At 40.9% G+C, this 19268-nt stretch overlaps 1 long non-coding RNA gene across 2 annotated transcripts in view; it reads left to right on the forward strand.

The window, feature by feature from the left end:
• LOC119007982 overlaps positions 1-19268 on the forward strand; it is a 107692-nt gene that overhangs the window by 68892 nt on the left and 19532 nt on the right. The window lies entirely within an intron of this gene.

Below are 19268 nucleotides of genomic sequence, written 5' to 3' on the forward strand. Positions count from 1 at the left end.
TTGTAGCTTTTTCTGAGGCTTCAACAGCATCTTATGATCCTCATCAGCAGTCAGCTCTCAGAGCCGGTCACAGCATTGACTGGGGAAAGGCCAAGTTAATCGACCAGGAGTCAGTGGATGCTAGTAGGAGGGGTTGAAGAGTCCATCCACATCTGACACCAGACTGTCCTAAGAGGAGGGCCGGGGTCACGACCACTCGCGGTTCCACACTTCATTTTACACCTCGGCCAGCTCCATTCACTAATGAATCTCAGAAAAGGGAAGAAGTTGAAGGTGTAGCACCGAGATCATACCGTTGCACAAACCGTTACTGAGGTGAACAATAAACGTTCATTCATACATTCGAAGATTATCTGGACTTTCAGAGAATTCTGGAGGCAATACTGAGCAGTTATTTTTGAGTTGCTGTTGTTTGAGCGTGTACAGTGACAGCTCCATTATTTGTATCATCCATTAAGTGCCAGCTAAGTCATTAGCGCTAGAAATGAGTCCTGCGGCACGGAGACAAACAGACCCGTCGCCTCAAACAGGATGCCAATCAACAGCCTTGTGAAGTTTGTAATGAATGGTAATCAAACTGTGAGAGGGACAGAGAGGGGGAGAGACGGGTGTCTGTGGTCCGTCCTACGTGTGATCTTGCTGCATCATTACCGCGGTGGATTCAGTTAATTATGTTTTAGAGAGATAGTTTCGTTTCTGGTTTCCCTCCAGCGTGTCACCTCTTCAGAGTACATCTCACACTTCACTCTGTCGACTGCTTTGTTTCCGCAACCGTCACCGTGCCCACTTTGTAAGTGTTTTCTGTTTTCTGTTAGCCGCTCATCCTTTCCCCTACTTCCAGTGTTTGAACAGAAAATAAAAAACACTGAATAGGTGGGCCGGTCCACATCACCAGTTTCTCACCTTGTGAGTCAGCATGTGTGTGTGGTTTTTTTAGACATAGGCTTCTTCCTGGAGCAAATTTCAGACTAAAGACCAATTCACTGGGGACCATCAAAACAGTGCTGTCGCTACACTTTAAAGGTGTCGAGTTGAGGTTTAGCCATGGTTCAGTTAACCTGTTTAGCCAAGTTACCTTCTCATGTAGTCAGTTGCACTTTACACATTGACTTGGGGTGATGGTCGTGAGACCGTCTCTGGTTATGTTCAATTTGAGACTTGAAGTTTGCCCACGTCAATAAGAAAGATCTGTGTATCCTTGAAATGTGTTGAACTGAAAATGATTTTTAATTTTATCAAATGTAGGGTGAGACCATAATCTTAAGGCAGACTCTTGAAATGGCATAAATGCTTCTGTCACAGCATTGAGCCTCCAGAACGTTTGAAAAACAGAAAATAGGATGATGTCATGCTCAAAGCTAGAAATCATGAACATGAACATATGCTATGAACATTTTTTGATTGTCTCTTAAAAGTGAGAGTCGCCTGTCACACTTAGTCGGGCACATCAGCACTCATACTCTGCTATTAACTAATAACAAAAAACTTAATGATAAGGTTTACCAGGTTGCAGATGATAACCAGAACGGTGAAAAACATAGTAGCCATCAACATCTGATCAACCAATCGATGCCATTTTCACTGTAAACCAAAAGCAACAAGATGGAACAACTTCTCAAACATCTGAGTTACTGAGTCGCGTTGTTGGATTTCTGTCTGAAAACAGCAGCAAATAAAGCATCACGATATAAAACACAGATGGTAAAAGCGAGGAAGTGTGCTCACAGAGGCTACGCCAGGTCAACTGCCTGAAGTATTATTAACTGTAGCCAAGACAGCGTTCTCACTTAGAATAACTAGAGCTGACCAGGACAACGCTTGTTGGCTGAACATTCTCTTGACCTTATCTAATGAGACTGTTAAATTAACATCTCATGATGTATGTACTGCATGTACACACACTTCACGCACTCTCGAGAACTAAACTTATCACAGTTTACTCACACATGTACTCACAAACATGCTCAGCTATTTGTCCTGTCCTCAGTGAAACACAGTCAGGCTCACACATGCAGGCGTACAGGTACAGGTGCACTCGTGCAGGCTCAGATGCACAGGTGGAGTCTTGAATCGCTGTGTAATTGCGTTTTTGAACTCGAGCTCGCAGCTTAGCCGAGCATTCAGGTTCTCCCTCAGAATATGGACGCGCGCATACAAATCTTTGACAGAGTCCTGAATTGGTTTCCAGCTCCTTCCTCCTTGTGAACAACAATATGCCACTTAACTGGCTTAAATTGTAAAGCTTTCAATTCTAAGCAGGGGAGGGAGGTTCAGCCAGGGCTGGGAGTCACACTGTTGGTGTGTGTGAGTGTGTGTGTGTGTGTGAGTGTGTGTGTGTGTGTGTGCGTGAGTGAGTGAGTGAGAGAGAGAGAGAGAGTCCATGTCCGTGTGTGTGTGTGTGTGTGTGTGTGTGTGGGCTGGCAGACAGTGCAGTTTACTGATAAGCAGGGCAGAGACTATTAGCCATTTGGCCTGCAGCCTGAATGTCACCAGTGATTTTTTCCTCTCTGGTCAGAGACACTGTCATTGTTTTGGAGCCAGTGGAATCTAGGTTGGTTTCCATCTCGTGGTTCCTCTGCTGTTGAATTTATGGTGAAAGAATCTGTTTTTAATGAAAAACATGTCAGTTTTAGGTATAGCGATGCCTCACTCACCTGGTGTATATTAGGCTACTTACACACCACATGATGGATCACACTTACCCTTCCTTACCTGGTGCTTCTAAAAGTATTAATACCAGGGCCTGGCAACCTGCAATTAAAGTAATTCAATCAAATAAACAAGATGTTAATTAGTTGGCTGCTTAAGAGTTGCCTTAGGGCGGATTTTGCTCTTTTCTGGACGGAGACAAGCTTGTAGTTTCTACTGTTTCAAGTTCATATGCCAGTATAATAATCCACTCTATTTTAATATTAATTTGTTAATCAAATTAATTATTTAAGTTCGATACAGACAGAAGTCTCCAGGCATACAAAATGAATCATTATATCTTCCACAATGTTCAGGATTTCATTTAAACCAGCAAAATCTACATAGTCTAGCATATCAGTATAATATGAGAAGCTTATGGGTTGCATTATCAAAATTTGAGAAATAGGGGGGAAAAAAACAAGTCCGAAACAGATTCACTGGTTTGCTATAAATGCTTTTAGCACCTGTTCCTGTGGAGACTATTATCAATACAGTGAAAGCAAATTTTGAATGTTGATCTTGTTTTAGCCTCAACACTGAGCTGCGTTTTTTTCCAACAGTTGGATTTGCTCTGAACTCGAACGAATTAAAGCGAAACTCTCGCCAAAATGCAACCTAGGCTTTTTTTGTGAATATATATGAGTCAAACATTCATGTAAAAGCAGAACTGCGATGAAAGAGGCACTTTCAGGATTTACCCTATTTTCGTTTTCAGGTCAAACTCAATTTCAGCAGGAGTGCTGTGGGCACTTTAGCGGTATCATCAAAATCGCTATTTTTAAAACACTAAGAAGGCTCGACACAACGTGAAATTTTGCTCGTATTATCACCAGGGTCTCTACACAAGCCTAAGTTGCATTTTGGTGAGAGTTTTCCTTTAAGTATGTATCTACCTGTGTATATAGATGTTGGCTGCAGCGATTTGAATATCTCGGCTATCAACTTTCAGACAAAAACAAAGTGAAGAAAAGTGTTTTTTTTCTTATTCAAAGAACACAAAAATTCAAAAATCAAAAATGTAACACACATGTGGAAACAGGTTGCACTAGCTTTCATTATTGGGGAAAAATGCATTTCCCCACTCGGGCGTGCATCATAGTTTTCTGCTTTTTCATGACAGTGATTTCCTCTCGTTTCCCCTTCCCTTCTCCTTTCTACCTGTATGTTCTTAGTGTGATGTTTTACGGTGCACTTCTACACAAGGAATTAATGTACTTTTATATTTTGCATCAGTGCTGCAAAATACGTGAGCTGAGTGGAGGTGCAGCAAACTCTGATGGTCACCAGAGGCATTCCCGTAATCACGCCCCTCCCAAACACTGAAACCAGTTCGCCTCATAGAAAATACGATGATGTGGCTTTTAGTGAATTTACAGGGAAGGCAAAATTCAAAAATCACCATGAGCACACGTGCAGAGATGAGAACAAAATTGGAAAATCAAATGAAATTCACATCTGACCTGGCTTATTCATTTCTGTTGTGTGTTTTATGCCATGAATAAATAAATGAATAAATAATCCAGCAGCTGTGGTTTCTATATCCAGGCAGAGATCACAGTATGTATACAAAACATGATTGTGGTATACGTCAGCCCTTGAGCAGTTCTTTACCACAATTTTTTTTTCTTATTGGAAGTCTAGATGCACTGGCAGAGCTACTCGCACCTCACAAAATATCTGAGAGTGTTTGAAGCCTACTTTTATTTGCCCTGTTTACTAATCTATTTTAATCTGACCTAAATGTGTTTCCTAAATTCACCTTTGTTCAGTGTTATTTTTCCCTCAGAAGCGTGAACCAGATATACAGGCAAATACATCTCTTCTAGAGTAAGTCATTACCTCTGAACTCAGATCATGTGTGACCTTTTCCAGTCTGAAGCGACACTGATGCTCGTCAAAATCCCAGATCACAGCTTTTCTGCTCTCTCTGAATGGTATCAAATTAAGAGTAAACAGTGTCAAAACCACCAGAGAACAAAGTCGGCACCGCACGGTTGAATTCACCCACTTTGCTAAGCTTTTCCCACCATAGCAGCTGCTTTCCTTGTCCTCCCCTCCTTCTTATCTCTGGTAAGGGGATGGCCTGCAGGTATTTGAGGGAGAGAAATGTCATCTTCCTGCAGTATTTAGAGCAGCTCTCACCACTTTTCCTCCACAGTCTTTCCTCTGTCAGATAGATTAGTGATAATTCCGCCAGGGCCAGAGAGGAGGAACTGGCTTCAAAGAGATTGTTATAAAGACGCTGACAGTCTCAGACCAGCCTGCTGGAATTAGAGTCATAATACCTCAGACCTCGCCGGTGATCCCACAGACTGTCCGAGAACTCTCAAAGCAGAGAGCTTTGTTTGTTGTTTTGGTGTCAGTCCTTTCAGATCCACTCGGCTTTATGATGATGAAGATCTGAAAGAACTGATCAGTAAGTTGACAGAAAAAAAGACTATTGGTGGAAAAACTATTTTGAGAATCCTTTGAGTCACTTTTTCAAGAAGAAATGCCAAACATTCATCTGTTTCACTTCAATGAATATTGGGATTTGCTTGAAATGTTGTTTTTTGACTTCTTGACTACCAAAAATCAAAAATATGATCATGTCACCTTAAACTTTACACTGTACTATATTTTATGAAGCATTTGGTCAATCAATTAACCAAAAAAAAAAAAAAGATGATGTCACCGCATGATTATCATGGTTATCAGTTCAAATTAGGGAGATGAATGGAAGCTGGCTACATTAGCTGACCTGAGTCCAGTAAACTGTGTCGTGAGTAGTTACACTACACATGCACCCACCATAGTTAATGGGACTGTCACAACTCCTGGTGGTTAACTGGCTCTGGCTATTTAACTATCACGTCTCTGAGATGAACTGACTGAAAAGCGATTCTCATCATAAGTTACATAACGTTGCTTTAAAGTTGGTGTGATAGTCCATGTACTATGGAGCAGCGTTATCAAAATGCAGTCATTTCGTCCACCCTAATCCTCTCCATACACAAGCCTAGAATTTCAGTGTATTGAATTTACATCTATCATTGTAGGGTGAATTACCAGAGGTGCTGTCGGTGCCTGTTGAGCCAGGAGAGAATAAATATGGCTGAGAAGATAATTGATTATTTTCCCAGGTCTGCTCAGGAAATTCTTAATTTAATTGCAGTAAAATCTCAGATTGTTTTGGTGACATTAAAATCTGTAAGACAGTGTGATTGTGTTGCTATTGACAACAGGATGATGAGGCGGTTAGAGAGACTGTGCTAACTCCAGATGATCACGGCTTTTATATCTACGGCGATCAATATATCCATCCCTGCTGCAAAGCATCTCCTCCTGGCCAACACTCTCAGAGCACATAAACTGTGTGTTTGCTGCACACAAAGCCCAACAGGCTCACTAAAACATTTCTACACAGTTTTCATCTCAGGCTTTACACATTTTACTGCCATTCTCATTTCCCACTGCAGAGAGAATACTGGAAGGAGAGGACAAAATAGACAAAGGAACGATGAAGGTTGTACTGTGGACATGAAAGTCTAAAGACTGAATTCTATTCAGTCTGCTGTACTGCTAGTTACCTGATGAATAACTTTGTACAGTTCATTGCTTTATAAGATACATCTATACTGGTTGAATGAGATACATCTGTTTTTATTGGATTTTAGTGGAATCTCTATTTTTCACGAATTTCGTATTTTATTAAATCGCCATTTAGAGTGGATACACCCCAAGTTTTTTTCAATATCCTCCAGGTCAAAACTATGACATTAACAATAAGTCCAACTATGTGTGATCCAAAAAAAGGGTCAATACGAATATGTACCAATCAACTCCAAATGGCCTGAGACATGCTCCTAAAAAGCTCTGGAGGAATAATTTTGGTCCTGAAACGTTGTCAAATCTCATCTCTGATCCATCTCATTCACTTTGGAGGCCTGCCTCTAACCTAACCCTAGCCCAAGATCGGAAAGTGTGCAAATTCAAATATGTCCCAATCAACTCAAAATGGCCTGAATCATGCTCCTAAAAACTTCTGGAGGAATAATTTTGGCCCTGACTCTTGGTCAAGTTTCATGTCTGATCCATCCCATTCACTTTACAGGTCTGCCTCGGACCCAGCCCTAACCCTAGATGTAGCTATGTGAAACTTGTGTCACTACAAGTAGGTGACAATCAACTCCTGACACACTTAGGAACACATTTTGATGAATATTTTCAACAGCTTCAAGGTCATTTGACCTGTTGACTCTGCTGCTTGAATGAGACACACCTATTTTTCCTGGATTTTGCTGGAATTTCTATTTTTCATTCTTCACAACTTTTAGTAAATGCACCAAGTCTTTTTCAATACCTTCCAGGGTGATTGAGCCATTGACTCAAAATCAAATATTTTTCATTATATATATATTAAACGTTGTAGTGTCAGGTTTGCACAGCACAGTAATAGCACTGAAAGCTGACATCCATACGCATTATTATATGAAGTGAATATTATTGATGTACAGATAATGAACTCTTATTCACCGACAGGAGAATATTTAGCAAACAAAAGAATGTCACAGCTTGATTTTGACGTTGCTGTCAAGTGTCGCACTGTGAGAGACAACAAAGGCACTTTGAAATCTGACATGAGCAGCCAGAGTGTCTGGACTGAGACACATTTTAAACCACCTCCAAATGTAACACAATATGGTATTCTGGTGAAAGATTGTAACTCAAAGTTACAGCCCTCTGGTGGATTGTGGCTTAGGAATGTTTTATTATTTTTCATATGTGTTTGCTCCTCCCAAACGGTTACTCTGAGACAGCAGAATTGTTACACAGTGGCGAGGTAAGATCATTCATATTATACTTTGGGTCTGTTTAGACCTGTATATCTATTTAAAGGTAACTGCAATGGATATGAGTTTCTAATTGTATCTATGTGCATGAATGTGGATGTATAAACTGTAATAGTCACATCATTTTTGGAGATTTTTCTCTCTTGTTTGCCCTGCCCAGTGGGTAGTGGTTTCCACAAGAAAGAAAGAGAGACATCAGGACCAAGAGTGGTTTTTGATTTGTACACTGTTGCTCATTGTTACCTAATTTCAGTTCAACATTCCCAAGAATTACTTTATAAAAAGATCAAAAGAAAAGCCACGATTCATCAGCACATCTGTGCTACAGTACTTTGAACCCACTTCCTCAGTGCGTGTGGTTTGTCTGTGTACTACAGTGTACAGGCCCAATAACTCAATCAGTGAATCAATCAGTGCAGCACTTTTTGATGCCATCATATGCAGCAGAAATGTGGCTCCAATGTAACAGAGACACAGAGAGAAAAGCTTACCTCAATGGAGCAATCTCGTCAAACCCACTTTGGCACGTTCCAAATAGACGCTTGACGTCTCAATCTTTAGGTGCAGAAGTTACTGCCAGAAGACGTGTCCAAGTGGATGTGATGGTCACAAAGAGGCTCTGTTAGTGTGTAATCTGTCTTCTGAAGCTTTCTTTATCAAATAACTGAAATAGAAAAAATGGATGGTTAGAATGATAGATGGTCTACTGACTCTCCTGTTGTCCTTCTCGGATGACATGCTAAACTGTTCAAGTTTAACAAAGTGGACTCAAATGCACACACACACACACAGGCAAACAAGTAACTTAACAAAAAAGCTAGCTTATAGAACAAAAGCTGAAAATACAAAGACCAAACAAAGAAGCTACATAAAGTAAAACCAAAAAAAATGGCCTTATGCTTTGTGATAATAATTTCTCTAACCATCATCACAAAATCTGACGGGCACACTTAAACATATCCATATCTGTCACAAGATATTTTGAGCGGGAGTCAATTGAACACATGTGGCCACTTCTCATACAAACACAGACTTTCAGGTTTTCAGAGGAAATCTTTGTTAGCTTCTTTAGTAAAATGCTTTTGCATTGTTTAGTTGTGATGTTCTGACAAACGCATTTCACCCTTTTATATTCAGCAAGCGTAGCTGCCGGAAAACATTTTATATTCATATTTTTCCTCTCTGCTGCTACTCTCAAAGTCTTGGGACCATAAATTGAAAAAGACGGATTTATAGAATTAATCCCGCATTTGTTGTTACACAGTTCTAGACTTGCAGCAAGTTATTGATCATTAGGAGTACTGCAGGCTCCATCAATAAATATAATTATGTATTTAATAGTTCCTAAAGGGAAGGGCATATTGGCTGGATGGGATTTGGGCTGAGCTTAGCATTTACTGCAAATGCAGTTTCTTTGGCCTCAAGAAAAGCCCACACAGTAAAAACATGTTTTTTTATATACCAAAAGTTAAAAAGAGTTAGGTTTTTTTTCTCCCCTTGTATTTTCCATATCCAGTAAAACTGCTTTGTAAGGAGTTTAGTGTGACACTTGGCCATGGCCTGGAGTCAAATGTGTGTCTGCTTTCCTTTGATTCTGCTTAGAAAAGCTTGACAGACAGGTACATCAGCACAAAGGTACACAAACTCTCTCTCTCTCTCTTTCTCTCTCACTCCCTGTCTGTCACCCAGTCACTCACTAATTCACTTGCTGTCATGCACATAGCCACACAATCACACCCGGGAGGAACAATAACTTTTCATTTTCACTCTTAAGATCCATATCCTGCTAACAGTGATGGCAACATCTGTCGGCTAGAGATGAGAGACTCAGAGTGATAGTGAAACATACAGAGCAATCAGTTGAGTTCCTTCAGGAGCAGAGACAGACTGATAGGGGAAAAAAGGCAGCTTCATGTTTGTTTCTCATACTATGGAGAGGTCACGTAAGCATCACAGCCTTGTAGATGCAAACAGTGTTTCAGAACCAGAGCAGAGAGGTCAGACTGTTTGCAGCGGCACCAAAATGCCTCAGGTTTTACGCCTTGTGGTGCGGGGCGGGACCTAAAAGTGGACAGCGAGGCAGAGGTTGAGTGTAGGCAGATTTATTGACAATTCAATAATGGAATCTGTAGGGAAGGATGAAGCAAATCCTCAGCTGGAGAGTCCGTCAGAGAAAGGAGAGATGTCGGGGGAAAGGTTGCTCACTGTGGTGCTGGTGGACCAGGTGATGTGTGGAGGCTCAGGTAGAGCTGGTAGAGCTCTAGCTGCTAAATCCCTGGTAGAGATCATCTCACACCTAAAACATGCTTAATCTTAAGTGTATGCATGTGTTGTAGGTATAATTTTGAGTTATACGATTCATGAGATTCCCATGTGAGCTTCTCTCTCGGGCTAAATGGGCTCAAGAAACATCTCTGCTCTCCGACGTAGCAGTTTGTGTGGTCGATTATTACTTGGTGTGTAAAAGCAGCACATTCTCTGGCATTCTGACTGATTCCATGTCTCACACTTTCTTGACCTTTTCAGCGAATGTTTAATGAGCATTTCACCAAACAAAATTAAAAGATGCATAACTTCAAAGGAGCTCTGTGTAACAATTTGTAGTAATTTCCATGTATCAAACACTTTTTTATCCGCCATAAATAAATGGATTGTAATGTGACGGGTAAAATGTGACCTTACCCGTCTCTCCTGGTTGCCTTTACAAGCCTGTGGATGATTCATTTGAGTTGTCTGATGTTGCCGGACTGCAGATTTCTTTGTGAAGGACTTGGGTTGGACTATCCTCAACAGTCCAAAGGATGTGACCCTATGCACATTCTCGACTGCCTCGCCCCAGTGCCTCTAACTTCGCTCCGCTGACAGAGAGCAAACAGCTAACAGCAGTTTAGAAAATTAATAGGGCTGGGACGATGCGTTGACGTAATCGATTGAGTAAACATGTCGATTTGCATAACGTGCATTGAAGCGTTGCAAGGAAGCAAATCATGCTTTATTATAGTTTATATATGAGCTTGATTTACGCCTCTGTGCTTGTAGATGCATGCTCTACGCTGTAGCCTCACGTGCACCTCCCCAGTAATGAAACTCCACATTGCAGCAATGAGAGCTGCAAGGATTGTCATTGGTCCGCTCAGTAGCATCATATTCTCCGGCTTCTCCTCCAGTGCTTTGTGGTGCTATGAACACTGGGATTGTGACCTCCTGATTGGTCTCATCATGTATCTGTCACAGCAATTCTTTTTAATTTTGAGGATCAGTATTTTTCTCGTCACGCATCCGACAAACAGGGTTTATCATTGTTAATGTCATAACACAACACTGAGATGGAAATTGTGCTTGTTTTGAAATATGCCACTTTGATCATTTTTTCACAATGTGTTTTTATGTGTCAGTCAATATCAAATCAATCAAAATAATCGAAAAATGTGTCATTAGATTAAACGGATTAATTGAAAACAAATCATTCAATTGATCGATCAAAAATAACCCATAGGTGCAGCCCTAATAATGGAGCCGGTTACCATAAACTAATGACCGGCTTCCAGCACCGTTTTGAATCACACAACCTTTTGGGAATTACACGGCCGACACATAAGCAGATAAAGACGGACAGAATATGTAATGACAACACTGCACTGCCAGCATTTGACTGTCACTCTATTCTCACTTATTTTCTCACCTGTATAAATTTCAGTCACACTTGTTTCTGTTTGCAGGGAATCATATTTTTTGGTCAAATAATTCAAAGTTATTTATGAGACGATTCTCTATTCCTATCCCTCATTATGTTTTGCCAATGTTTTGATGCAGCAGTCTGCCAGTCACAAAGATGCCCCCCTTTTTCTTCCTTTATTGCTTTCTCATTATCTGTCCACCCAGTACATGTTTACCCTCTCCCATCTTCCTTTCCATCTCCTTTTTTATACTCTCCTTGTCTATTCCTCCCTCCATTTAAAATGGCCAGTGGCAGCAGGATTTTAGTAGAGTCTGGCTAATGAGACACATTTTGTCTTATCTATTATTCAGAACTCTACCGGCACCAGCCAGTGGCTTCACTGATGCCAGATTTAGAGTGACCTGACACCTGTCTTTTGCTGTAGAGCTACATGGGTGAGAAAACAACCCTGGGTTTGGATTAGAGCCATAGTCTACAAGTATTTTTTTTTTGTTATATTTGCTAAAATTGTCATTTTGATCTGACAGTAGATACAGCTCAGCTGTGTAAAGATCCACTGTCTGTGGGTCCACCCAGTGGCCATAACTTGATTTGCAAGAATCCACTGCTCCCGGGTCAACTCAACCAATCAGATCCAAGGGGAGTGTCTGAGAAGTGTCAGTCATTCTCATGCATATGCTGCTGCAGCCCTACTGGGCAGTGCCCCTCCCCTGAGCAGGCACAGTGCCTGCTCTTACCCGGTCAGATGCGTTCAGGCCCAAAACTGTAAACAATGGCGGAGAACAGACGACAACAACAGAGCTGAAAGATGCTCCACCATTGCCCACATCAAAGAGAAGAAATGAGATGACTGACGATGAAAAGCAGTGTAAAAAGAAAAAGTCGGACAGAGCCACAGAGAAAACAAGGATAAATATCGGAGGGTCATTTCAGAGTTGTAGGGAGCTGCAGGATTTGTAAGGACTTTTCTGCTGGACAAGTGAGGACCCCTGCTTGATATATGTTATGTTCTCTCTTTTAACCGCAAGGCTGTGGCGGCGGCAGTTACAGTAATACTTGCAATAGCACATATAGCCATGCGATGTTGCAGTTGAGCTACGTAGCTTGCTGCTAAATCTAGCTTGTTAGCTTGTATGCTAACTCCGGTGTTTACCTTTGTGTTTATGGCTACTGGTTAGCAAAATTGTCTTTCAAGTGACTGGGCAGTTATAAGTTAGTTTGTGTGTTCTGTATGTTAGTATGTTCTGAAGTGAAATAACGTTACTCATACTTCAAAAAGTCAACATGGTGATGATGATTACCTGAATGATTAGCTGGTAACTAATAATATAATAATAATAATAATAATAATAATAATAATAATAATCCATCCATTATCTGTACATTATATGTACGCCGCTTAATCCTCTGCAGGGTCGCGGGGATAATAATAATAATAATAATAATAATAATAATAATAATAATAATAATAATGTTTATAACTAGGGTTACTATAGTGATCAGCATGAGGCACTCCTCACGGCAATTTAGTTGTATTAGTCAGGAATAGAACAATCACGGATTATGTTGTTGTCGTTGTTATTTTGAATGTGCTGTCTTGGTTATCAGACGTCCACTTTCACAGTGGTTACGAGCCTGCTCATGCACGGCAGGCTCCTCTGTGGGGGAGGGACTTTGAAGACAGGGCTGCAGTGCAGCAGAGAGGAAGAAGGAGGGAGCTGGGAGCTGTGCTCATTCAAATCCTCTGGCTAAGTCCACTTTTTTCTGAAAACTCCAGACTGCAGCTTTAACTGAGCACCATGTCTGAGCATAAGTACAGTTTTTCATCTGCGAGTGAAGGGAAAAGTACTTTTTCCACTTTTTCTTTCCAGTAATTTTTCTTCCCACTAAAATCAAGAGCAGGGGGTCAGTCACCAAATGAAAAATACATTGGCGATTGTGTCACTGACCAGTACAGGAATTCAAGATTCAGGCTCAGATACGTTGATTAGCAGTCTGTGACCACCGTAGATTTTTACCTTTATAGGTAAACAATCTTCTTGGAGTTGATGAATAGATAGGAGAAATAGTGACAGTAGAAGAGAGGTATTTTCAATTACCGCTATCAGTACTGGTATTTGGTACTGGTACCCAATAGCAATTTCATTTTGGTATTTCTAAAAAAGTCCAAGCTTTCATGATGCAGCCAGAGGCTAAGTGTCGGCTTTTGATATTAAAAGTGCTAAACTAATATCCAACAAGACAGTGGGAAAAAAAATCTCCGTCATTTCTAACAAAAACCTATCCAACTGACTAAATAATTAAACACCTTAAAACGTCAATGAAGTTGCTGATGCCTCACTTAAAGATCTGTCGTCCATGGAGGATTCAGCTTTTTTAGGTGCTGGCTGCAGGCTTTTTTTATGTTGGCTGTGGCTGCTGCAGGGGATTAGCTTTTAGAAAGTGTTTGATCAGGTGTTTACTCGGCTTCTCCAGGCCAGCTTTAGATTTTACGTTACAATATCACAGCAAGTGTTGTCTATGTCGAGTTTGGAAAGATTAAGCACATTTCCAACTGGTAGTACCTTTACAAATTCAACATCTAACCCTCGAAATGGTTGACTTTTGAAGTAAACCTCTTCATTTATTGAATGTTCCATTGTTGAATATTGCTGCAAAGGGATGAGCTGACCTGAGTCTATTTCTTATGTCCTTCAGTGGGCAATTTCTCCTCCTGCTTGTCAGTCCTTTTTACTTTTAACTTGTATTCCTAATCTCCCTTTTCCCTTTACCGTCCTAAATATATACTTTCATGCCTTTTGGGCCTATCTTTCCTCCACAATTTCAGTCTCATTTCTGTAGCTCTATAGGATATATCTGATTCTAAATCAGTACCTAACAACACAGTGTAGACAGGATGGGAAATGCAGGCAGAGGGTAAGCAGGAGGAGGAAATGTGTGAGAGTCAGAGGGGAAAAAAGGAGTCAGGCAAGGATGCAGACCTATGAATAAAACAAGTGCATGTTTTATCTCACAAAATGATGCAGCATTGAGTTAGTGCTACTTTCAAATATGTGACTTTGTGTATGTTAGTTGCATATAGACAGAAAGGAGAAAGAGGATATTTCACTGGACTGTGTGTCATTCATTCAGTTGTTTGTGGAAGGAAATGGTTTATGCTGAACTTCAAAAGTTCCAAACTTGAAATTGCAAATTTGTACCTGAATGGGCATGATATATGTGTCATTCACCGCATGGAAAGTGTGAAAAACTGTCCCTGTCTGTTGAAATTAGAATTTCAAACAACGTCTTCCATGTTGGACGTTTTTGGACTTCATACACTGTATTTGTTACTTGCAAAGTAGGACTGCACAGTTATAAAGATATTATGAAATTGCAATATGACCAAATGCAATATCTAAATCATAGATGCTGCAGTTTGTTTTTTGATGAAGACAAAATGTGTCACCACATACTGTTATTACTGAAGCATTGTTGGACAACCTGCCTACAAATAAAAGGATCACAGTTTGACACCGATAATTTAACTTTTTTTATATATACTTTTCTATATCTATACATAATGTTCTATATATTTAACTATTGTAAAGACACTCAGGCCTTCATTATTCGTTTCTGTGAATGAGCACAAAGTTGAACCACAACAACAAATATTGCCCTCTTTTCCATAAAAAAGACTCTTTTTGATAAGTCATTGTCAGCCAAAGACTCAGAAGGCCCCAGCTCACGATACTGACAATAATGTCTACATGAAACAGCTCGTGAACACACACACACACACACACACACACACACAGAGGGACCCAAAAAATAAACAAAGTTCACATCGCTACGAGTGTGTTGCTGTGGAATTGGATTTGCAGATTTTATCGTGTCTTATTTTTTCCACTGCAGTGGTACATCTCTCGCTCTGCAAACCCAGCAGTCTATCTACAGTGTTAATATTTGAACACAACAGCATGATTAGCATCTCTTGTCACAGGCCTAATTTGTACTGTGTAAGTAACCGACTTAGTGGGAGTCATCGTTGACTGTAATGACTCCCCAGTGGCTCTCCTTAAGCTAGGGAGAAGGAGAGTATATTTTGTGTGTGTGCATGTGTGTGTGTGTGCGTGTGTGTGTTATCATATATATCTAGCTCAGCAGCAATGCACGCCTCCGATCGTTTAGCTTTCAGTGCGGCAACACCCAGATTTTCTCTTCAGTGTCTTGAATGTCAATGTCTCAATGTCTTCTCTTCCTCATTTTGTTTGCCATAAGCTCCAAGATGCAAACACACAACATAAACAGAAACTGATATTATGACTTCAGGACATAATGATTCACATATGGACAAGTGTGTGTTGTATCTTCAAATAGAATCCTGATGATGGTGACCTTCATCAGTCCAGAAATAAAATCTACTCCAGACACAAAATAAAACTAATCTAAAATGCAACTGCAGTTGCTGGCCTCTTTCTGTAACTGGGTTAGGTCACTGAATGAGAAACAGTAGCTGACAGTGGAGCTCACTCATACTTCAGAGGTGAACTATTAAACTAGTAAAATAAAATGACAAAAATCACCCAAATATCACCATTAAACCAAAAAAAAACAGTGATGAACAATCACCAATAGCCAAGATATTTGCTCAATTGGCCCGTCCTAAGTCCTGCCCATTTTCATTCTGTGGTCCAATAATAGTTGAGCAAGCTTGGTCAACTTTCCTGTTTCCTGTTGAAATTATATGTGCTAAGTGCTAGGATTGTCTATTCTGAACAGAAAAAACACTAATCTACACACATCTAATACACACTGCAGCATTTGGTGAAATGAGGCCGGTGTCACCATGTATGTTATTGTCAAACTAAGGGGGTAGGGATTTAGTGTTGGTCATTTGCCCAAAACTAATCCAGACAAATGAGTCAGTTAACCAGTTTAGAAAAGTTTTTCTGCATGAATGATTTTGTATAGTGACTATTCTTTACACTGCTGAATGATCTAGAGTCCTGATCTTGTGAGCACACTATAAAGGCTCCAACTATTAAATGTCTACAAGCTTAGTTTCTGCTTGTGATCATGATGTGAAAGAGTTTCTGAGGCTAATGTCATATCCTTTTGGGAGAATCATTTTTTAATCTTGCGTCTCAGCAGCTGTGTGAGCCAGACACTGTGAAATCCAGTCATCTATCCGAGCAGATCCATGCAGTCACATCTCCAAATCAAATCTGCCTGTTAACTGTGCCATGAAGGCAGTAAAATGAGCCTCTACCAAATGGCTCATACCAGTTAGAAAGCTCTGAAATATTCCCCCCAGTGTCCCAGGACACCCTGTCCAGCTGATGCAGCAGCTGTTGCCAGAATGCAACGGATGCATGTTACCTGTAGAAACATGGGAAGGGTGTCGGTGGTGCCATCTGGCTTATACAAATCAGTGGCACAACTCAATGATTGAAGCCCTGTCTCTGCGCACACTGGGCACACTGAGTGTCTAATAAACCCATCGCGGGCTCAGTACCAGCTTCCCTTCTGTAATGATTTTCAATTAGTTTGGGAAAGTTGGGAAACTGCTTTAAATACCATTCTCATTATTCACAGAGCAGCTAAGATCATTCTGCGGTCTAATTCATTTAATTCCAGACCGTGTGACTCAATGATTATATCCTGTTGGACATCTCTGGTTTTAATTCCCGTGTCCTCATTCGACCATGACAGCAGGATGACAATGTGTCATTAAACTTACACAACGTCCACGGCGGGGTACTTTTTATAGTTAATTCTCTATGTGCTAGTTACAGCAAAGACTACAAGACTGGATGCTTTGAACTGCAGGCATTTGACTCGTCTCCTTGTCTCGATTCGGCCAATTTTTGTGTTTGTCACAATCTGGCTGTCCTGCCAGTGTAACGTATTACAAGACAGCAAATGCATCATTCATTTTAATGGCATTTTAAATCTGCCTCACACCCTCCCTGTCCACTCTCTGAGGGAAAGGGGTGACATACATGGACATAACTGTGATATTTATTAGCTGGGCAAGAGGAAACAGACAGGAGCAATAAAACGAGGATATGATCACAAAAGACAGTTTTATACTCTTCTAATCACTTTTAAGAGTTTGAGTGACACCAGGGTGAAGCCAGGGAGGGGCAAGTTAATGCTTCTGAAATGAGCATACTTAAATATTAATTGGGTTCTGGCGAAAGATAAGGTCATTGATCAGACTAAGGCGGAATAATAAGAGAGCCAGTGGCAGCCATTGTGATCAGAACATGGAGGAGTTGAGAGACTTGGAGCAACATTGCATCTAGGGCTGGACAGTAATGCGATATCACATAAGTGTTATAATTAATTTAAAAAGCTGCATTACTGTGACGTTTCTGAGCCTTCAAGACTGTTCTGCTTGTCCTAATACTTGCCTTTATCTCGGCTATGTTCAGACATCAAGCATATCCCGTTTGTTTTGTCAAATCAGATCGGAAGGAGTGTGTGAGAGAGAGAGAGTGTCCACACCGTCATTTTGCAAGTGAGCCACCGACTTTCAACATGGAAGCATAATCCATCATCTTGCTCTCTCAACAATCACACAGTCAAGTTGCAGAGCAGACAATTAATTTCAGCGTGACTGTTCACGGACTGTTGCTCTGCGTGTGTTCTCCTTTATACTCTGCTGGTGGCAGCGTGGATTCTGCTCCACCACTCTGATGCACTTCTGTCTCTGTGGATTCCACGTGGTTGTTGCGTGTCGCATTGCTTCTGAGTGACGACAGAGGACGCTTTGGAATCTGATATGAGCGGCCCGAGTGGCTGAACTGAGAGCTTGAGAAATCCAAATTGAGTCCCATTTCAAACCACGTCGGGTGTCATCCACCACTATATTGTTGCAGTTTTGATATTGAGTTATCTGGTCAAACGATGTCATGATATTTGATTTTGTTGTCCCAGTCCTGACATTTATGAAGTACTGTTGAGGAGATATTAAAATAACATGACATCAATTTCCAAAAAATGTCCATATCACCCAGCCCTAATCCCAACCAGCTGCACTGAAGCTGCAGTCCTGCACTGGATCTGAATTTCACTGTAAAGGACAGCTGACCCAAGAGGATCAATTTACTTGTCACAAGTAGTCGTGCTCAACCTGATTAAAGGGTAAATGTGGTGTTGACCATAGCGATGAAGGCAGCTTTTTAAAGTCCAAGAAAATAACCCTTGTGATGATATCAGATTTTTGCTCAGTTGTGATCGGAGTCAAAGTTTGAAATGCGTTGGCAGGTACTGGCTCATGAAGGTAACTGCAGTACCCCGTGTTTTTGGAGCTTGACCTACATCATATGATCTAAAAGTCAGGATGTCTCAACCTTATGTTGCATAAATTTGTACCAAACTCATTTCTCTCTCTCTCTCTCTCTCTCTCTCTCTCTCTCTCTCTCTCTCTCTCTCTCTCTCTCTCTCTCTCTCTCTCTCTCTCTCTCTCTCTCGTGTGAGTCGCTCAACTTGATAAAAAATAGCTGGTTTAACAAATTAACACGTTTTCTAAAACCATTCTTTAACACATACACAAACACACCAGCAATTATTCTTAAGAGCCACTTAACTGCCACACTGCACCAAGCTCACAGCCGTGTGTTATTGTCCACTACTAAGGACATATTTCAGGCAGAGAAATGGACGGGAGAAGGACAGGAAGCTGCCTGAGACTCCTCTGTCCTGGAATTTATCTCTCTCTATACTCCATCTCCTCTCTCTCTTTCAGCCTCTATAATTTGCCCTCGATGTGTTTGGAATTACATGTCACATCAAATAAGGCTATCTAGCTTCTGCAGCCATAGCGTGAGTGTGTTTGTGTGTGTGTGTGTGCGTGTGTGTGTGTGTGTGTGTGTGTGTGTGTGTGTGTGTGTGTGTGTGTGTGTGTGTGTGTGTGTGTGTGTGTGTGTGTATCTACCAGTGCAGCGGTACCACCACCAACAACCTCAGAACCAAATTGCCATTAAATGAATCTCTGGGTCGACTTTAGCGTTCAGAATTAGCAGCAGGGGGTTGTAATAAATCTGATAGACACACAGTATATCATTATCGCTGACCTT

The sequence above is a fragment of the Acanthopagrus latus genome, chromosome 18, assembly GCF_904848185.1.
Source record: "Acanthopagrus latus isolate v.2019 chromosome 18, fAcaLat1.1, whole genome shotgun sequence".
Classification (NCBI taxonomy): Eukaryota; Metazoa; Chordata; class Actinopteri; order Spariformes; family Sparidae; genus Acanthopagrus; species Acanthopagrus latus.